This window comes from Heliconius melpomene, chromosome 19, assembly GCF_056956725.1.
Source record: "Heliconius melpomene rosina isolate 202511_hmr_F chromosome 19, ASM5695672v1, whole genome shotgun sequence".
NCBI classification, from domain to species: Eukaryota; Metazoa; Arthropoda; class Insecta; order Lepidoptera; family Nymphalidae; genus Heliconius; species Heliconius melpomene.
Window position 1 is genome coordinate 3,136,893 of NC_140407.1, and position 20,226 is coordinate 3,157,118.

Sequence of the window (20,226 nt, forward strand, 5' to 3'; positions counted from 1 at the left end):
TAAAAAAAACTTACATTGTTATCATACGTAGCTTCCAAGTACATTATCCAAAAATCACAAATTAGTTTCTTGTACACTCAAAAAATTAAAACTCCAAGTAACTCAAAACTTAAAAAGTTAACTTAGTTTAAGTCACAATATATATTTTAAATACACAACACTTCACTTTCAATATTGTATTTACAAAGGCCATTTTAAAAGTCGTAGGTTCGGCATATTGCGAAGCACTATACAGACGTCCATCGAGTAGAGTTTTCGCGAAGCAACTGCCGGCTGTCGGCGAGCACCTGTAGCTGATAGCTGTAGCCCTAACTTAGCTATTTTCAAAAAATATAATGCAATATCTTATATTATTATCTTTATGCAAACTCATATTATTATATATTAATCTTATATATATACTGAATGCAATTTAAAGTACATAAAGTGATTGCTTAAGTTTCGTTCGTTTATGGAAACTAAAACTACTCGTATAAATACATTTTAGTTTCTTTTAATATTATTTCCTGTATGTTACAAAGTAGAGCTCTACAATTTTAAACTATTAGTGTTATAATTTTTTTATTTCTCAATAAATTGTAATGGCTTATGCAACACACTATATTATAAGGTATGATCATCATCATCCTCATTAGCCTGTCTTCGTCCGCTGCTGGACTTGTTTTTTGCTAACTGCTCATATTATATTATATTACTAATATTAAATATTATTTAATACGTTATACCTATAAAATTATAAAAATATTATGTAATAAATGATAATTATTTTATGTTTATGAACGATCATTCTATTATACAAATAGTAATAAGAGCCAATTGCATGAGCTCATAAAAAATCATACCAACTCGCCTATCTACTAGATAAGGTCCAGTCAGTTATCTTTAATTAAACGTTCAGATAAAAATTTATTACTGTACACTATTCGGAATATTTTAGTTATATTATTATTATACAAACAATTAATATTTCGTTGTCTTTTACATGGTACTTCAGAGATAAGATTGTGGTAACTGCGTTGCATTTTAGTAGTTATTTTTAGTAGTTTATAATATAATATTCATTGGTTTTCTTGATTTGTTAACATAGAATGACTTAGTGACTTTTTTTAGCATTACACTGTATCCTGCATACAGCGAGGGAGGCAGAGGGAACGTAATGTTAAGATATTCCGTTTCCCATTTTTTCCCCGATTTCTGGAGGCATTGCGTGTTGAGTGGCGGACCTCAACGCCGTGCTAAGTCTCGATACTAGAGTGAATTCCTATTTAGGAATGTTAAATATTTTAGTCATACTTTATGCCCCTGCGCCACTGCTGGCCTATGATAATCCATTCTATTGTAATATTTTTTTTACAAAGGACGTTTCGATGCGTACAAATCTTCGATCAACGAACTCACTATGTCATATAAAATTAATGTTTTCCACTATAGGAGAAAGAAAAAAAAATTCTTTTTTCTTTAGATTTTCTTTAGAGCTACAACGGCTTCTATAAATAAATTCATATTTTCGTCTCTTTCCTTACCATTCATCTCGTTTTAGGCTATACAAAGCCTTTTTAGGTTTTATAGATATATACACTAGGTATTCTTCAGAACAATAAGCTGAAGTACCAAAAAGAAACACTCGTCAGTAATTACCGAGCCTAAGAAAAGAGCTCGTATTGTTTCTCAATGGAATAGGGTTTTATTAGGGCTATTTCACGTACCAACGAAAATAAGGCATTAAAATTTGTAAGCTGCGCGCAAATTTACGTGATTATAATCAATGCTTCAGAATTCGACAGAAAAGGGGATACGGAGTGTCTTAACACTAGGTTCCTTCTGCTTACCCCACACATAGGAATGTGTGGGATACGGGAAGTTAATCAAGTTTTCAATCTTTGTTTTCTTAATCAATTATTCCATTTAGTATTGGACAGAGTAGACTTTGGGAAGCTATGGGCCACCCTTCAGAATTGAAAAGGCACCCAAAGAAGAAGAATTAGGATTTCATTTCAAGAATTGTATTATAAATGGTAAATTTGAGTATAAATACTATGAGCAAATATTGGTTGTGGGATTTCTTTTATTAAATATGTCTTTTATTAGAAATAACATGTGAATGGGGGTGGTTGTGACGCACCGATACTCTGATACGATCTGACTGTGAACGAATAAGTTATTTAATAATTTCATTTGCTCGCTCTGGTAACAAAAGAAAATGCGGCGTTAGATTCCGCCACCCAATATGCGATGTCCCGTAAATAGAGCGGAGAGTATGAAATAGAGTCTCTTAGCACTAAGTTCTTACTGCCTACTCTGTTATCCCTCACACAGAAGGGCAAACAGAGGGAACATAGTGTTAAGCACTCCGTTCCTATTCACCAAATTCTGCAGACATTGCGTTTTGCCTCGATATTTGAGCGAATTAACGAAAATAAACATTTAATGTCTTTAAGTAGAAAATCGAACCCACAACCTGTCGCGTTTACAGACATACGCCTGCACCACGCCATGACTGGCTACAAATAAAAGTTAATAAATATAAAACTATATTAACTAAATGATAGATAAGTACTAAATTGAGCGTCGCCCTCAGCGTGTTTGATTGCAAACAAAACAATTCATAGAACTCGACCAATTTCCACTGCCTTCAATAAAAGTTCCGTCAAGTGTTCGTAAAACATGCGATATCGATATTAGTATAGCCTTATCAAACAATCAAAGGCGTTTGACAAACACCTATTTATTATAAATTATTTATTGAGAAAAAATAAAGTCATTCGTGAGATTATTTTTACTTTGTACTTATTGATGAGTGTAAATGGAATTTTATGTTAACTAGTGGCCGCAAATTCGCTTGTGTGGACTTTATGCCAATTTTCATACTAGAGACCACGCATATAAATAAGTGTAATTACAATAACACCCAACTTGTCATTTGTCACTCAGTAAACGTCATAGAAAAAAATAGCATCAGCAAAAAAAATATATAACAAATAATAAATAGATAATATAATTTTAAATTGCCTTTGAAAAGGAAACAAGTTTGCTTCAAATCGACATTAGAGGATTTTGATTTGTCTTAGAAGAACTATAATATAATTTTATCCAGAACTCAATGAGACGTCAACATTTAGAAAAAATTGCAATATTTTACTCAAAAAAATGGTTAAGACACTTGTATCTCTCTAATTTATCGATAAATTTAATCATTTTTTTTAAACTGGATGGTCTCTAATCAAAAATTCCTTCAATGATAAACAATTATAATAAACGATAATACATTGTATATGTGTATTTTTACTCATGTGAAATTTTAAAAAAAATGTAACATTTATTATTTATGTTTTTTGCTGATGCTAATTTTATGTCCACTTTGAACCCAATCCAGTACTCTGTGCTAACAAATCGAGAAATCCATTATACCATGAAGGAGTCAATACAATATTTTACTCTATTAAACAAATTACTATAGCTTAAGACATTCCATAATTTTTTCGTTGTTTATTCACTGAGCCATAAGCCGACTAAACATAATAGTCGTAAGAATTAATGAGAAGCATTATAATAATATTCGGGTAACACGATTTGGTCTCATGATAATTTTACGACAGCCTTGACATTGTCAAACGTATAGGAACATTGCATATTCATTTATAATATTTTCGTGACGAGAAAACTTAAACGATATGTATAGATAGGTGGAAACGTATTTTTTAAACCAGTCAGTATATGATATTTTCTATTTTTCAATTTTTGAAGAGTCAAATCAAATTGAATTGAATTGAATTGAATTCTTGATATATGGCGTTTCGAGCGTGCCAGTTGAGCACAATTCATTTTGCCAATGTCACGTTGTATGGAAAACACGAAGGAACAAATCAAATTGTAGACAAAAAGTTTGTCTTGGCAGCGACAGACGGACTTGACAGAAAAAATAATTTCTATCTACATTGCTCAGTAGGAGCGTAAAAACTAGAAAAAAGACTACACAATTTATTATTCATATTATAGAAAAAATAAATTAAATATATAGATAATTATCTCTTGTTTTAAGACTAGTTTAAGAAACAGATAAAGATAAAATGTAATCAAAGCTGATAATTATGGAAAAGTAAAAAAAAGTGAGGCCCACGTGTATGTTATATTTAGTTAAATATATATATATAAAAAAGTACTATATAATAATTTCTCCAGTTAATCACAATTTTATTATCGAAAATAAAACGTTTCATATCATAAGCTTCTTGTGATTACAATAACTATTAACTCTACATACAACTAGATATAAATAATCGATGAACAAACATTAAAATACGTTATCTACCGTCCTTAATCTATGACCCGTCATGTAAGTAGTTACGGACGGTTGTTAAATGAATGGACGTTTTAATTAATATATACATTATATATTTTATAAAAAACGTTATTAATGTTTTTTTGTTGGAATATGATTTGTTATTATCTTCATTATGTAATAGAAAACCCACCTGGAGTCTCTACATTCAAAATAAAAAAGATATTGTTGTATTTTTTTTATTTAATCTGTTAATTTTTGTTTTATGTAAGTGAATAAGAATTATAAATGTTCTGGCTACCCTGGACTTTGGACAAATTTAACGCGCATTAAATGGTTAACCCGAACATAGCAACTGATAGCTGTAAATGAGAAAAATAGAAAAGAACTAACAATAAAATATATGAAGAATACTGAAAGACGAAGAAAAAAAGAATGTAATTTGATCTTAGGGGGGAACAAGTTCTCCACATTGCAATGCAACCTTGTGAGATCAACTCGACTGTCTTATTTGACGTTGAGCCCATCGCAGCACATCGCAGCAGCTGGGTAACTCTTATTAAAATTGTGATAGTTGTAGTTTGGATCTCTACCCATGGCATTAATTCCTCCAAGTTTCAGAATATTATTTTGCATTTTCTCTACTCTAGTCTGCCGGCATTCGCCTTGACAGTACGGTGGAGTGTAGGGAAAGAAGTGTTTTGACACTAGTTTCCTAACTTCTGCTTAACCTGATATGCAGGAAAAAGTCTCTAATTAATATTGACATTGAATTTCAAGCACTTTAGTTTACTTTACAGATCACCAATTAATTACGTTTATGTTATTAATAAGTCATTGATCTCATAATGAGATAGCAACCGATAATTATAGCGTGATTTAAATGTAATTAGTATAAACGAAGTAATGTATTATATTATTGAGAAATTATAAAAGTTCTTAAATAACTTTTTATTTTAATTTTTTAAGCTAACTATCGCACGTGACTTTGTTGGGTTATCAGAATATTGCCATAAAATTTCCACTTAACACCCAACATTATCAAAAATAAAATCCATAATTTTTATTCCTAGAGCCGTAGCTTATGTTATTATGTCTGTCTGTCTATAATAAAGCCCACTAAATATCCTATAGTCTTCTATATGAATATGATTATCAGCTAGAAACACTTTTTTTCAAATTTGACAGTAGTTCCAGAGATTAAGCCGTTCATTTATATGAACAAACAAATAATTAAAATTGTTTTTAGTATAGACGAGTATATATATTTGTCTCTACATAATTACACAGTCTATCTTATCTACATATTTTCTTTAGATAAAAATTAAATATATTTATCGATAGCCATCTTTGCAATTAGAAAAAAATATATAAATATGCATTTGACACTTTCACTGGTAGAAAGTTGGCAGACTTGCTGTTCTGGTGGTTAGTCATTCTGAATACTGAACTGGGACTCGTTGATTTAATTCTATGAGATAAAAATATTCTTCGGGATTTTGAAATCAATTAAAGTAGATATATTTCATTATAATATTTTCTATGTATTTTTTTGTGCCATACGTTTCACATGTATTTTAAGGCAAAGAGAACTTAGTATCAAAACATAGGGGAAGGGAGAAAATGAGGCCAGTAATGGCACAAGCGTGTGTCTCCTATATGTATCCTCACTCGAGTGTCTTACACTAGGTTCCTATGCTGCTACATCCGGGAAGTATGCGTGAAAATGAAAAAAAAAAGAGAAATAAAACAAACGTATGTATTTAAAAAGTCTGTCATTGCTAATATGGTTTAAGTTGTTTACATCTTTATGTAAACCTACGTTTAATTTGCACTATGAATGTATCAAACACTTAAAGTGTTTTTCGATGAGAAGAATTAATGCTGCACTTAGGAGATCCGATAATAAACGATCGCGATGATGCTGTAAACAAAAGTCATTGTTTTTGTAATAAAATTGTAATTTATAACGTATTTTTCCACATGGTGTGAATCGATTTTTGTTTAAAATTAATAGCATGTCCTTTAATTGGTTGACCTTTGCAAAATAGACAATTTAATGATTATAATATTATAGAAGAAGCCGTTATGATGCAATGGAACAGCATTTAGCTGTGACTAGATGCTTGTGGGTTCGATCTCTAGTGGGAGGAATGATTATATTTAATTTATTTGCAAGAAATGAATATAGCTTTCCATTTCGTCGAGTGGGAATCGAGCCCACAACCTAACCTCACAAATTAATTAATCGTTATAAAATATAATTAAAATATTTTAAAATCAGCAAATCTTTTCTAAAAGCACTTAACATTTAAGTATTTTGTTGTACGTAGCCAGTAGCCATTGCTCGGGCCATATATTTTCCGCAACGTCGGAAGTTTTCGAACCCGGTGATACTTACGTTTATTAACCTGGACTTGCTTCAATTTATATCCCCAACCGTGCCCATATTGAGTGCGATGGGCGCTAGAGATACAGGAAAGACTAGTGTTTCAGATTGAGAATAAGTGAGGAAAAAACGTAAATGATGCCTTTGGGAGCTATTTTTCTTGGTCTACGATCTACGAGTCTTGAGGAATGCTCTAAATTTTATGTATATAGTGAAAAAGGGCGATACAATATCTTTATGTTTAAATAAAAATCTTTACTTTTTTAGTTCTATAGATTTGTTTCCTACATATATTCTATATATTTAATGAATATATGTTTTGAACTCCAAATATGTATTCTAATGCATTGATTTTTTCTATTTCAAATTCGCAGCTTTAGTCATCCTAGTAAGCAAAATAATATGAATACAATTTCAAATTAAAATATTTAGGTACTATCAATAATTAATTATTAATTTAACAGTTAGTGTATCATAAATTGTAACAATATTAAACATATACATATTACACATATACATATGTATCTATTTGATTTAGCGTGTTTGATTAAATTAGAATTATTCACAATGCTGACCTCGATCATGACCTTTTATGGAAGCATCGAAATGATTTAGTCAGCGAACATATTTAAATAATAAATGTATTAAACTATTGTATGTTATAGTATGTTGTAAGAAAAAAATAAACTAAGAATTAAATACATTGGTACTTTTTTTATAATATATTTTGTATTTTTTTTCTTCTTCTTATGAAATAGCTATAATATTTAAAAGTCCTTTTGTGTTTGGCTTTTTATTATCATGTAGGTTAGTTGAGTTGACCCTATTTTACCCCATTTATATTTCTATTGTATAAAAAAATGTATGAAAGATTTTCATATAGCAATATGAAATCATGAATATTGAGATTATAGAAATCCAAAGCAAGACTAAGTTGAATCACTAGCTTAAAAAGAGACAATTCATAAGGAAATAATTTAATTTAAAAACATATTTGGAAGTTAACCTTTGTGTGACTGACACAAAATGCCTTGAGGTGTTCATTCGAAAATTATTGATGTCAACTATATTATGACTAGTCCGTTATACTTCCTATTAATATAGATTTACTTGGAATTATCAATGTTATTTTTAGCTGTTTCTCTTTTATTTTATCTATTTCTTAGATAACTAGGTTAGTTAGTTAATTGAATGCAATTCAAATTTCAAGAAATCCAAATTTCTCTCAAGTGGAAATTGAAACATAATTTTAATTTTTTATGCTTTTTCCTGTACCTTACATATAGCATAGTAAACAGAGGGAATCTAGTATAAAGGCAATCTTTTCCTTTTTTTCGGCCTAAATTTCAAGTCATCGTGTGTTGAGTGGCAGAAGTCAACGCCACACATTCTTTCCTCCGAGAAGGAATCTAACCCACAGACCCTGTGCCACTACGTTGCTCTCAACTTTCATTATTACTAATATTATAATAAGTTAAAACTAAAATCCGTTGATACCATTTTATAGCACCGACCATATTAAATATACGGTTTCAGCTATAAAGCTATTCGCCTAAAGCTACCGTAAGTATGAACCCCTTCGCAGGAAAACATTCTACGGTAGTCCTTTAAAACTTTTCCTTTAAGATCCATTATTTATGAAGGAAACTACCTAACTAAGTCAGTTTCATGGGCACAAGAAACTTCATTTTATGACCTATTTGCTTGGTGATATAGATCAGTGTATAAAAATACACAACAAATACAAGTTGGATTTTTTTAATAGTTTATAAGAAAATATATATATTTTTTTAATTTGTTTTTTCTTGGAAGTTCAAATGAGCATTGTACATTTTGTGATAAAAACAAATCTATGAATTATATAGGAAAATCTTATATTTGAAATTCAATTCCATTTATGTTAGGTTTATTGAAATTTTGTACAATTGGGCGTAGCGGGTTTAAACTCGTACACTGTTGGATAAGTTTATATTTTACTATATTTTTATACTAAAATATATACAATTTTACTAGATTAAAACCAAAAATATACGAAACATACTAACAAAAAGTAACTCAGTAAATTTAAATTAACACGTTGTTATACAATTAGATTTGTAATGTGTTCATGTACGCTAACCCAACTCCCGTTACCTTTTATTTAATGTCTCATTTACGGTATAATTTACATAGAATTAGGCTCGTTTCTATGTTATTTAGCTAAAATTGACTTTGTGTTTGTTAAAATACTTTATAATTTGGATTACTTGATTTGAAACTATATTATAAAATTTAAGAAACTAAATTTGGTACAAAAATTGGAGATCTCGAGCTATTTCTGAATTTCAATCTTAGCTTAGCTCTATCCTTTCATCTGTTACCTCACTTGAACTAGCTTCAATACCAAATTTAACTCTACCTCTTAAGGCTATTATTTTTTAGGATTTAACCACAAATGTAGAGTTTTAAGATTTTTTCCTGAACTATTACTACCTACCTAGCTGCCAAATTTCATAATTCTAGGTTTAATATTGTACCAGTCTAATTTTGTACCAGTTATAAGTGTTGAGAGTATTTTACATTTAAGCTCTATGAGCAAACAAAATTTCCTAAACTAACATAATACATATATACGTACACATGTACGTAAGTAGGTTGACAATATTATTCTATTCCCTCGAGACAGATTGTCTTTGTTGAAATTATTTTTAGTTTCGGCGTTAGAGCGACCATTTTGGTTAATATAGGCGCTTCCATATAATAAAATAATGTATTTATTATGAAATTCTATTTTTATTTTATAAAAGTCGAAAAAATATAAGGATGCGTTCCTTTTTAAATAAAGGTTATGCATCTGAAGCCTACTGGTAATATGCAGTTACATACTCGTATATTATAATACGCAACGATAAAGTTTTCGAGTTTATATAATTTAATCTCTACATATACGTTCTGAATAAACGTAATAAATGAGGCTTTTCTAATGATTTTTATATGATTTTAAATAAGCTTAGTATCTTAAATTTACTGATAATTTTATATTTCATTGCTATTTTGAATATAAAATATATAATATATAATATACGAGACTCCTATGAATTGAATTCAATTAAGTAAAAAATACAGTAAAAATAACTGTAGTGCACGGCGTAACTGGTGTTTGAGGTGACAGATGGCACGAGCTGTGTCATCCAAATGTCAATACATTTGCCAATAACGTGTAACCGCTGACCGCTTAATAGCTCTCGCTGCAATTTCTTTGCTATGTAAATATCTATCTATTTTTATTTTTACGTTTCTACTATGGACCATTTTTAACCTACTTCTGTAAAAGGAGGAGGTTCTCAAGTCGACTGTATTTTTGCGTGTGGTAAAAATAGAAAAATCTAATGACAAACAATTTCTAACTTTCCATTTCTTCAAGGATTTATGAAAATCCTTATTTCAATAGCAAGATATCTCTACGCAATTACAATAATTACTCTTTGGCATCAACCCACTGAATAAATATTTATATAGTTAGGTAAATTAAATAATTTTAATTTTTTTTTATTATACTTTTAAATTTTTAGATTTCAGAATTTGGCGGAAAGTGGGAAGTGTCTTGACTCTATGCGGAATACTCCGTGAACAAAAAAATCTTTTAGTTATAAAGAGCAACTAAGTAACAAAACACATCATCAATCCACATTAAACATACAAATATCTATAGAAATGTGTACCTCACGTTATCGTTACAGGACGAGAGCCGTTCGTTAAATGAAATTGTACAAATTTTAGCATGTCGCTAACTGTGAAAGCGAGTCAATTAACTTTGAGTGTCTAGGGAACAATTCGTTTATTTAACATCGACAAGTCATTCGCTTGGTAAAGTTTGACATTTTGTGTGAAGCCTCTGAAAATTTGGATATTACGATATGATTTTACTTTAAATGATTAGTTTTTATATAATTATTAAATGTAGATCTTTTATTATATTATATCTAAACTTACTTTATTATATAAGGTATTAAAATAAAACTATGACTACTACTTTGTGAAATTTTATCTTTTATTTTCTTTTATTTTTTCTTACCTAAAGTATTGACACCCTATACTATAACCTACACTTGTATGCATTTGGCATTCAATGCAAGTCTTCTCTTATAATTACCTAATTATACAAACTTCCTCTCAGCTGCAGACAAATTTCTTCATATTCACAATATAGGGAAGGAACTTTATAATTGTATTTTTAATTTACTATTGTGTTTTAAACACGACGGTTGTGTTTTCGGTAATATTTTCATTTCTTCGCTCTGGTTAAAAGGCGGCGTTAAGTTCCGCCACCCAACACGCAATGCCATCAGAATTCAGAGGAAGATGGAGATCGGAGTGACTTAACACTTAGTTTCCTATAACTACAATATTATAAACGAAACACGGTATGTGAAGCTAAAAAAAGAAAGTATATCCCTACATCGAGACTATTTTACAAAGTTAAATTTCAAACCAGGCAAGATTATTTTCGCGTCATCGCCCCTAACGTTGCAACTTGTAACTCCAAGTAATTTCCGCTAGAAAAAAATCTTTCTTGAGACGATCGTCGATAATAATTAGTGCGGGAAAGTGAAAACGGATTTTGTTCTTGTTTCCATTGTTTTTCTTTTCAAATCCCTGTCCTGTCCTTAGAGCTTTTCTTTTTCTTTCTCTTTAGTGTAATCAGTTCTGTTCGATTGTTAATATTTCTTTTTTGTTTTCGATTCCTTTAAAAAAGAATATAGCTCCTTATCTACAATTTTAAATATTTTTAAAGATTCATAAGATTTTTCGACATTTGGGTCGTACTTAATGACTCATAAAAAAAATTGTAATAAATCTGAATGTCTATCAGTAACTTCGTTTTCCTTGTCCCGTGAAATTTGAGAAAATAATAATAAATAAATAAACAATAATATACACTATTGAAATTACCCTGGTCCTCAGCAGTCACTAATGTAATACTGATGGTAGTGAGTTCAATCCGACTCCAGGCAATAATTTTTTTATTTCCTCATTTTGGTTGGCCAAAACACAAAGAAAACGTTAAAGCATTATTTTATCTTCGTTAGTTTTGTAACGTTTTTTTACATTTTTGCAACAATAAATAACATCAGATGTTACAATGTGACGCAATGCATACCTTTGTACGGTTTTGAATATATTTACAACAGTTCGTGCGTAAGTTTTATAAAAATAACAACATTTATGTCCAAAAGTTCTGCATGACATAATTTCATGGACTTTTTTAATAAATATATTTGTCAGTGATTTTATTTTATAAACCTGATAGTGGTAGTAGATATATTTTTAAGTTATATGCATATAACATAAGAAATATGAATCCTTCAAGAATATGAAGACCATATCTGGGCACCATAAAAGCACTGGGAGGATGGACATGTCCATCAATTGTCTCTTGTGTCGCAGAGGAAAGTCTCCTTTCATGAGGTCACGCATAGACCAATAGCTCCTCCTCCATTAATAATTCAAAATATTTATATGTATGTGTTATTAAAATAAGTCTATTCAACTTATACACAAAAATATGGTAAAACAAACGAAACACGTGCACGGGCACGTTGCAGATAGAGATCTGATTTATACATTCAGTTGTCGGGTGTGAGAGGTGATTTTTTTTATCTATTGCTTACATTTATTATAGTAGTTTAGTTATTGTTTTTTATTTACCGTCTGTCTGTAAAAGGGGAAGGTTCTCAATTCGATTGTATTTTTTTGTGAATTTCTCAATTTTTCTCTTGTAAGATTATTGCTATTATAAAGATATTTTTCATTATAAGAAAAAGCTACATGAACGGGCGGCGAAATCACAATGTATATTTGCAAGATCCAAGAAGAAACCCATAAATACCTCTAGAATTCAGCGGAAATACCTCTAGAATTCAGTGGAGAACGGAGTGTCTTAACAATAGATTCTCTCTGCCTGCCCTGCTGTGTGCGGAAAATGTAACATAAAATGCTTTCTATGTGAATGTAACTTCGATAACAACTCAAGTCTAGTTATTTGGAAATCGAGCATATGATTGTGTTTCACGGTCAGCAACTGTCACGAACGCAAAGTAGGATGCATCGCATGGGATTTTGAAATGTGCAGTAGAAATTCACCGAGGAGCACTTTATTAAGCTTTGAAGTGCATTTACTTGTTGGTAGATACTTCTAGTAAATGGAGATAGCAGATGGATTTGTACATTCATGAAATGATTGATTTTTAATCAAAACCGTAATAGCGCCGTTACGGCGCAGTACTATAACTTACCATAAACAGGATGAGGTTTGATTCCCATTTGGGATGATAGTTATTTTAAGTTTTAAACTTAATTAAGAAAAAGCACGGCGTTGATATACGCCAGTACCTTAAGGTTATGTGTAATAATATCATAGTAAGGGAGGCGAGGGTGTATCCCGCACACAGCAGGGTAGGCAGAGGGAACCTACTGTTAAGACTCACCGTTTCCCACTTTATGCCGAATTCTGGAGGCATTGCGTGTTCAGTGGTGGAACTCTACGAACCACTTTGCCAAAATACAGAATATATCTATTTTTAAATAGAAAATGTAACTTGTGTACTCACTTACGTAAAGCATATCGTTTCCTTATTTAAATATAGTCAAGTGGAGCTCGTTAAATTGGTCATGGTCGGAGAGAACGATTTATTTATGTACCTATCTATTGAAATTTGTGTGAGCATAAAAATTACATAATTTTTATGATATAAATATACGTTATAAAGTACAGGAACAGTGATGGATGAATGATTACTTTTGGGGAATAAAAAACCTTATTATTAATTGTACTACGAATTTTCCTTATTATTCAAAACTCGCATAGTTAATCTTCTTTAATGAGTGAATTAAGTTTCTCACATCATAATGGTGGTATTTATATTGTATTTTATCTTCATTATACAAGAAGCTACAGTCATGGCAGCTAAGCTGGAAAATTCAGTTTTATTCATATATCTGTGGAATATTACTTTTTTCCTGATCCTGTCAATTAAAAGCTAACTAGTGAAATAAACATTTAAATGAAATCGAATATAAATTTTAAATATCGAGGCAATCATCACTCGATAGTTGTGTGTAAGATTCGATGCGGGTAAATAATAATAATTTATTAGTTTTTATTTTCCACTGTAATAAGACAAAGCACGTTCCATTTGGATATTGTAGATGCGAACTCAAATCAAACTTCGGTAGGAAAATGAAAAATAGTAGGTTTTAATATAAGACTTTATATTCTTTTTTTTTTAAACTCTAACCTTGGTATACGACAAAAAACTAAAAAAATATGCCACAAACAAACCCAAATCAAATTAACATTGAAAAATAACATTGTATTCCTCAAAACACACGAGACCATTCTCCGTTATAAGCTATAAGTAAATCCAAGATTACGTTCACATCACTTGTACCTACCTACTTTTATTACAATAGGAATGAAATTGAAATCTCTGCAGATCTTCTTCACATTATTACAATGTGAGAACATAAGTGGAAGTAGGGTTCTACGAGCACACTCCTGAATAGAATATATTGTATAGAATATCAAATATATTTTCTTTGTTCACTAACAACTTGTTCGTAAAAACATAGATAGATATCTGCGTAGATGTATATTGAAATAAAAATTATAAGAGAAATTTTCGAAGTTTATTTAAATTAATGTATGTATATATCTATGTAATAGTTGTATAGATGGGTTTTCTTTATTGAAGGATTTTAAAGGAAACAACTATAATAGTATCATAATTTTTAACGTACTAGTAGAGTACCTAGTCAGTCGATTTTTTTGTGTCTTGCTTTACACGATGAATGTGGATTCGAGTCCCACTTGAGGAATGTTTATTATGTCTGTGCAATATGCTAAATGGTTGTTACATTTTAATTTAATTTTGTTACAATTAAATCTCTAAAATATAAAGCTTGTATCACATCAAAAAAAAATTACATACTTTAATGAATTGGATAGAATTATTATCACTGAATATTAACAATATAAAATAACAACAATCTATATATATAAAAGGACTTGTCCTCACTGACTGAGGTAAGACGCGCGCACAGCCGTAACCGCTCATGGTAGAAACGTGAAATTTGGACAAAAGTTTACTTTTGAAATCTGGACATCGACTAAGAAGGGATTTTGAAAATATTTTATGTTTATCTATATATATAAAATCGAAAGGTCACTCACTCATCACGAAATCTCAGAAACTACATGTGCTAGGAATCTCAAATTTAGCATAGGAGTTATTTATAGGACGTAGGTGCTCGCTAAGACGGGAATTTGCAATATTCGACTTCTAAGGGGTTGTTTTTGGGGTCGAAAGTTTGTATGAAACTTCGTTACGACAAATGCTAGGAGTCTCAAATTTTGCATAGACGTCACTAGGACGTAGTCATGGAGACAGAAATTAATAATAACATAGTTCACGCGGGTGTAACCGCGAGCGGGCCGCTAGTTATATATAAAAAGACATAGCTATTTTGTATCTTCATATGCAAAATTAAAAAGATGTAACTATTAAAAGCTTGTAAAAATAAACTTTGATTAGTTCATCTTTAAATATTTAACATGGTCCAAAAAATACATCAGCTGCCTTACTCTATCACCGGTGGTTTGTTTTGACATTAAGAAATCGACTTACGCCACCGCGATTTACGTTCACACCCGAAAATAATCTGGAATACATTATAAGATATTAACATCGACATAAACAAAACTCAACTATTGAAAAGAAAATGCGTGGGAACAATTTTCTAATAACTTTTCGTTTTGAAGTACAATGCGTTTTTTTTTGGAGTTGGAAGTCAAAATTAAAGATTCATGCTTTATTGACGGCATTGAGTTACATCACTCAACACTCAATGACTCCACGATTCGGTGCTAATTCGGTGGGAAGCGAGGAGCGGAGAGTTTTAACATTCTGTAAAGCTGAAAAAAATGTGAGGCTCACATACATTTCATCAGTTACTATAATGCAAAAATGTAAAAAAAACATTACTTCAGCTTATGTTTTAGCAAGTCATTTCATGACGTTATACGTTTAATCAATCGATAGATACAATGTTTTATTTCAGAAACAATCGTTTTTTTATATTTCTTAACGATAGTATACAGATGTGATTGCTATACTTTTTAAGTTTTGATTTTTCAACTGCCATCCGCAACTGTGGTCTTTACGACCCAAGAATGTAAAATGTAAAGTTTTGTAAAATGCAATTTCCTTTCCTCGAAGAAGTTAGGGGAATTCTTTTTTAGTCGCCTAGACTCCCCAAGAAAACTGCATGCCTAATTGCAGCGATTGTAGACCACGTAGGTTTTGCATTATCTGTCAGTCACTCAGTAACAGAGAGAGAGAGAGAGAGTTGTCATTATCATTGATTAGTCCAAAAAATGTAGCGTTGGTATTGGATTATATTAGAGTACTAGCGAGGCTTCGCCCACTTGAACCAAATAAGTATTTTGACTAATTTCGTGTTTTAATAACATAATCATTTAAAGACAAGATCTATAAATTAAAAAGTAAAGTGTCAGCTAATTCAATCATTTTTTTAGCAATTTTATCGAAGAAAATACTTTAAAAGTATATTTTTTTTATGTATGGACCGATTTAAATAAAACAAATATTAAATATTGAGTATTAATATAAAGTAGGAGTGAAAACCGCATTAAAGTCGGTTAAGCCGCCTGAGATTAGCGTGCACAGATGAAAACATGAAAATTTTAAGAAGTCATTATTTTGTTTATCCCATTCTCACCAATTATATTAATCAGTTACAATTTTATCATATGTATAGATTCTAAAGATAAAATTATAAGCAAGAAAGGCGCCGTTATATTGAAATTTTATAATATTTCAAATCTTGTAAGTTGACTTAAACATTAATTACATTATCGTTTTCTACCTCAGTTTACCAGCAGCTTATCATATTCCAAAATATACCAACTATATTTCAAGAGAACAAAATTAAAAATTTAAACCTTATTAATTATAACGTTAAGTTCAAATTTAGTAAACAACAAGATTTTGGTAACCCTTATTTTGTGTATGGCATGACAAAGGGTCTTGATTTAATATGATTAATGAAACAAGGCTCTGGTACACCTTTATTATAAACTAATAGCAGCCTATTACTTTGGCTGTAATTATGTAAATAATCAGTTTAATTACTTTTGAATTATATATTTTTTTTTACTACTACGAAAAAACTATTCTTTATGAAATTTAAAAATAAGTATTTTTTTTTCAGCTTCACTTCTATATACCACTTTTAATAGAATAGTAAAGAAGTATCACATTCACTCTCCGCTATTTATATTTGTAGATTTTTATATAAAAGGCTCTAGTTAATATTAATATAAAAGATTGATTTTTTTTTGTTTATACCAAATCTTGACCTAAATCTGTATCGTTCACAAGCAGGGAGCCCTTACATACAACAAAATACTCATAAGCGAAATACAGAAGTAAATATTACCAATAAATAACATAACATACAATTATGTCCCCTTTACAACTTTGTTGTATATATAGATATATAGATTTCGTATTGAATGAACAGTTACTCTCTTACATACCTCCTGCTAATATATTTGACCTGGTTACACATTTCCATTTCGTTTTAAATTTACTTTTTAAGTTTAATAACATTTTTTACTCAACATCGCGTATCTTTATCAGTAGCCTAACGTAAAACATTTATTTCCAACTTTTATTCAAAAAAGCTGTTTACTTTGAAACTTTAACAATGGGCTATATCATATTTGCCCGATGTTTTTCCATAAATTTCAGTTAAACATACATAATAAATTTTCAAAGACCCTAATAGCTGAATCAACATAACCTTTATCCCAAACAAACCAGTTAATGAGGTACAAACTGGAGAAGTTTCGTTTTATATTTGCCTGGAACTGTCCTTTGCGATGAAATTTTAATTATTTTTTGTAAGCTTAGTTATTTACACAATTTTCGTATATACATATTGTATTTAATTTGGTAAACTAAAATACGCCATTTTGGCATTTGTCGTGCTCTGTGATAGTAATTCATGGATGTTATTTTTGTTAATGTGTGTAATGAAATTTTAATTACGTAGGAAATATTTTTATGATAATTTCTGGGTAAGCAAAAACTGTTGAGTGTTTTTGTATGAAACTACCCTAAAGTATTTCTAGTTTTAGAGGCCTTTATATCACACCGTATGACTGTAAACGAAATGGTTGTGGATCCGATACCGCCAGGGGAATTTTTTATACTCTAAAAAGACAAAAAGTTCTTATCCGTCTTACCTGCTACCATAATTTTTTAAAAATAAACATTTAAATTCAGTCAACGTACTTAGTAGCCTACGTGTGTATTTGGTGGGATTATAAACTATTACAATATTATTGTGACGATCGATATCGATAGCCATTTTATATATCGAAGCAACGAAAAAGCGTCAAAGCTTTTTTTTAGGTAAAATTAGAGTAAATTATCACATAAAATACAGTAAATTTATTTATATTATGTAGAATATTTCAACACAGCTTCTAACATTTTTCCTTAAAAGAAAGAGGATAATTACCAACACTTGCTACTCAATTTATAATGCCAAAAGCAATATTGGGAATCCCCTAGAACGTGTCTAGAATTGATTCTGCTCAATTTTCAATTCGTTGTACTGCAGAGGAAGTTTTTGAAACTATTCTTGCGATTAACTTTTGCTCTAGAATTATATTGACTTTAGTCGACAAGTTTCAATAAGGAAGTTGCTTTGTATTTTGATTTTGTACGAATTAATAGAATGCATGATAATAACTTTCTCTGTTTTTTTCAGCTTCTGTATCTCGCATGTTGCAGGGTAGGTAGAGGTAACCTAGTGCTAAAACACTCCGTTCCAAACTTTCTGCTAGACTGCACTTTCTCTGTGTAAACAAAAATAATATAATGTTTTGAGTTGGTTCATTTTTCACATTTCAATTTCGTTTTGTCGTTCCGTTTAACTGTAAAAATTAATTAAATATCAATCGCCGTATTGAAAACCAATTTACACTCATGGCGTTTACACTCATTCACTCACTATCTATAAACTCAGTTATCGAGTTCTCTGTAAGATTTGAAACACCATTTGAGGCAGTCTCTCACAATATGACCTGATCTGATTTTAATTTCCTCGCTAAGTGAAGCTGAAGTAAAGCGCGGCGTCACGTTCCACCACTCCGAAATTGGCAGAAAGTGGGGATTGGAAGTGTCGTAATTGGAACTTAGTGTCGTAAGGTTCTCAGGTTCCCTCTGCCTTTCCTGCTATCTGACGAAAAATGCCATAATCAAATAACAGAACACAATGAAAAATAAAAATTATTTTCTTTCAAAATAGCACCCACATACCCATTCTTACGCTTATAACTCTAGATTACCACAAACAATCCACCATAAATCACGTAATATGACGTCTTATCAACGTTCAATGGTTTTTTATATTTCCTAAACAATTTACAAATAGACACGTTGAAAGCAATAACGACGATCGATATAAGCTTGCACGGCCGTATAAAATTAGCTTTACAGTATGGCTGTATGCCAACATAAATTAAAAAATGACAAGTTGGAGTAACGCTAAAAATTTTTATCTATAATGGATTTTCGTTTTAAATTATATGTAGTTATTTATAGACAAATTTTAATTCTTTTTTATTTACTTGTAAAAGAAATTATTTTAGACATAATCATATACTTATGTATATATGTGTATAGATTAACATAGAATTTTAAAATAAAGTCTGAACTAACTTCGAAGGGTTGAGAAACACCGTACTTCTAATCCTGAAACTCCCGCAGGATCGTAATATTACCTGACAAAACCGTGTTGGCTGTGCACGCGTATGTACCGCATACATATATATTTTTTTTAAAGAAACAAATGTGTTTTTGTTAATATATTTTTAAGCGTAACCATACTTACTTATTCATATCTAAAAGAGAAAATATACTAAATCTTCTGATCTTCATAAATAAATTGTAAAACACAATATTTTTTCGATACAAATCTAACACGACATGTATATTACATCCGTTGTTTTTAAATATTGTGGCTTCTTCCATTCTTAATATACTCGTATCTGTAATTTACTTCATAATATTTGAAAAAACATGGAAAACCTGCATAATTTTAAATATTAATAATTAATTTTAAATCCAAATATTATTTTAGCTGTATAAATATTATTTTCTATAGCTGCACCTATTTAATGCCAAATGGCAAAGCGCGGCGCTGAGTTTCGCCACTCAACACGGAGTACCTCCAGAATTCGGCGGAAAGTAGGGAGCGGTGTGTCTTAACACTAAACTCCTTCTGTCTACTTACTACTTGCGGAAAAGAGATGCTCTTTATCTCTAAACCAAAAAAAAACATTAAAAAAAGATTCTTAAAAGCTTATTCAAGCCTTTCTTCATAATTATAATGCATTCTTCTATAACTTTTGTGAAATAAAGGCAAAGACATACAATATAAAAAGTAAAACAATATGAATAACTTACGTTGCATGAATAGAACG

General features: G+C 30.4%; 1 protein-coding gene and 1 long non-coding RNA gene across 6 annotated transcripts in view; one reads left to right on the forward strand and one right to left on the reverse strand.

The window, feature by feature from the left end:
• Positions 1–279, reverse strand: part of LOC146528350 (5-hydroxytryptamine receptor 1-like) — a 75,705-nt gene extending 75,426 nt beyond the window's left edge. The window contains exon 1 of the mRNA XM_085203120.1: positions 15–279. The gene's annotated coding sequence lies outside the window, so the exon portion shown is untranslated. The remainder of the gene's footprint in view (positions 1–14) is intronic.
• LOC146528349 (uncharacterized) overlaps positions 1–20,226 on the forward strand; it is a 162,520-nt gene that overhangs the window by 84,709 nt on the left and 57,585 nt on the right. The window lies entirely within an intron of this gene.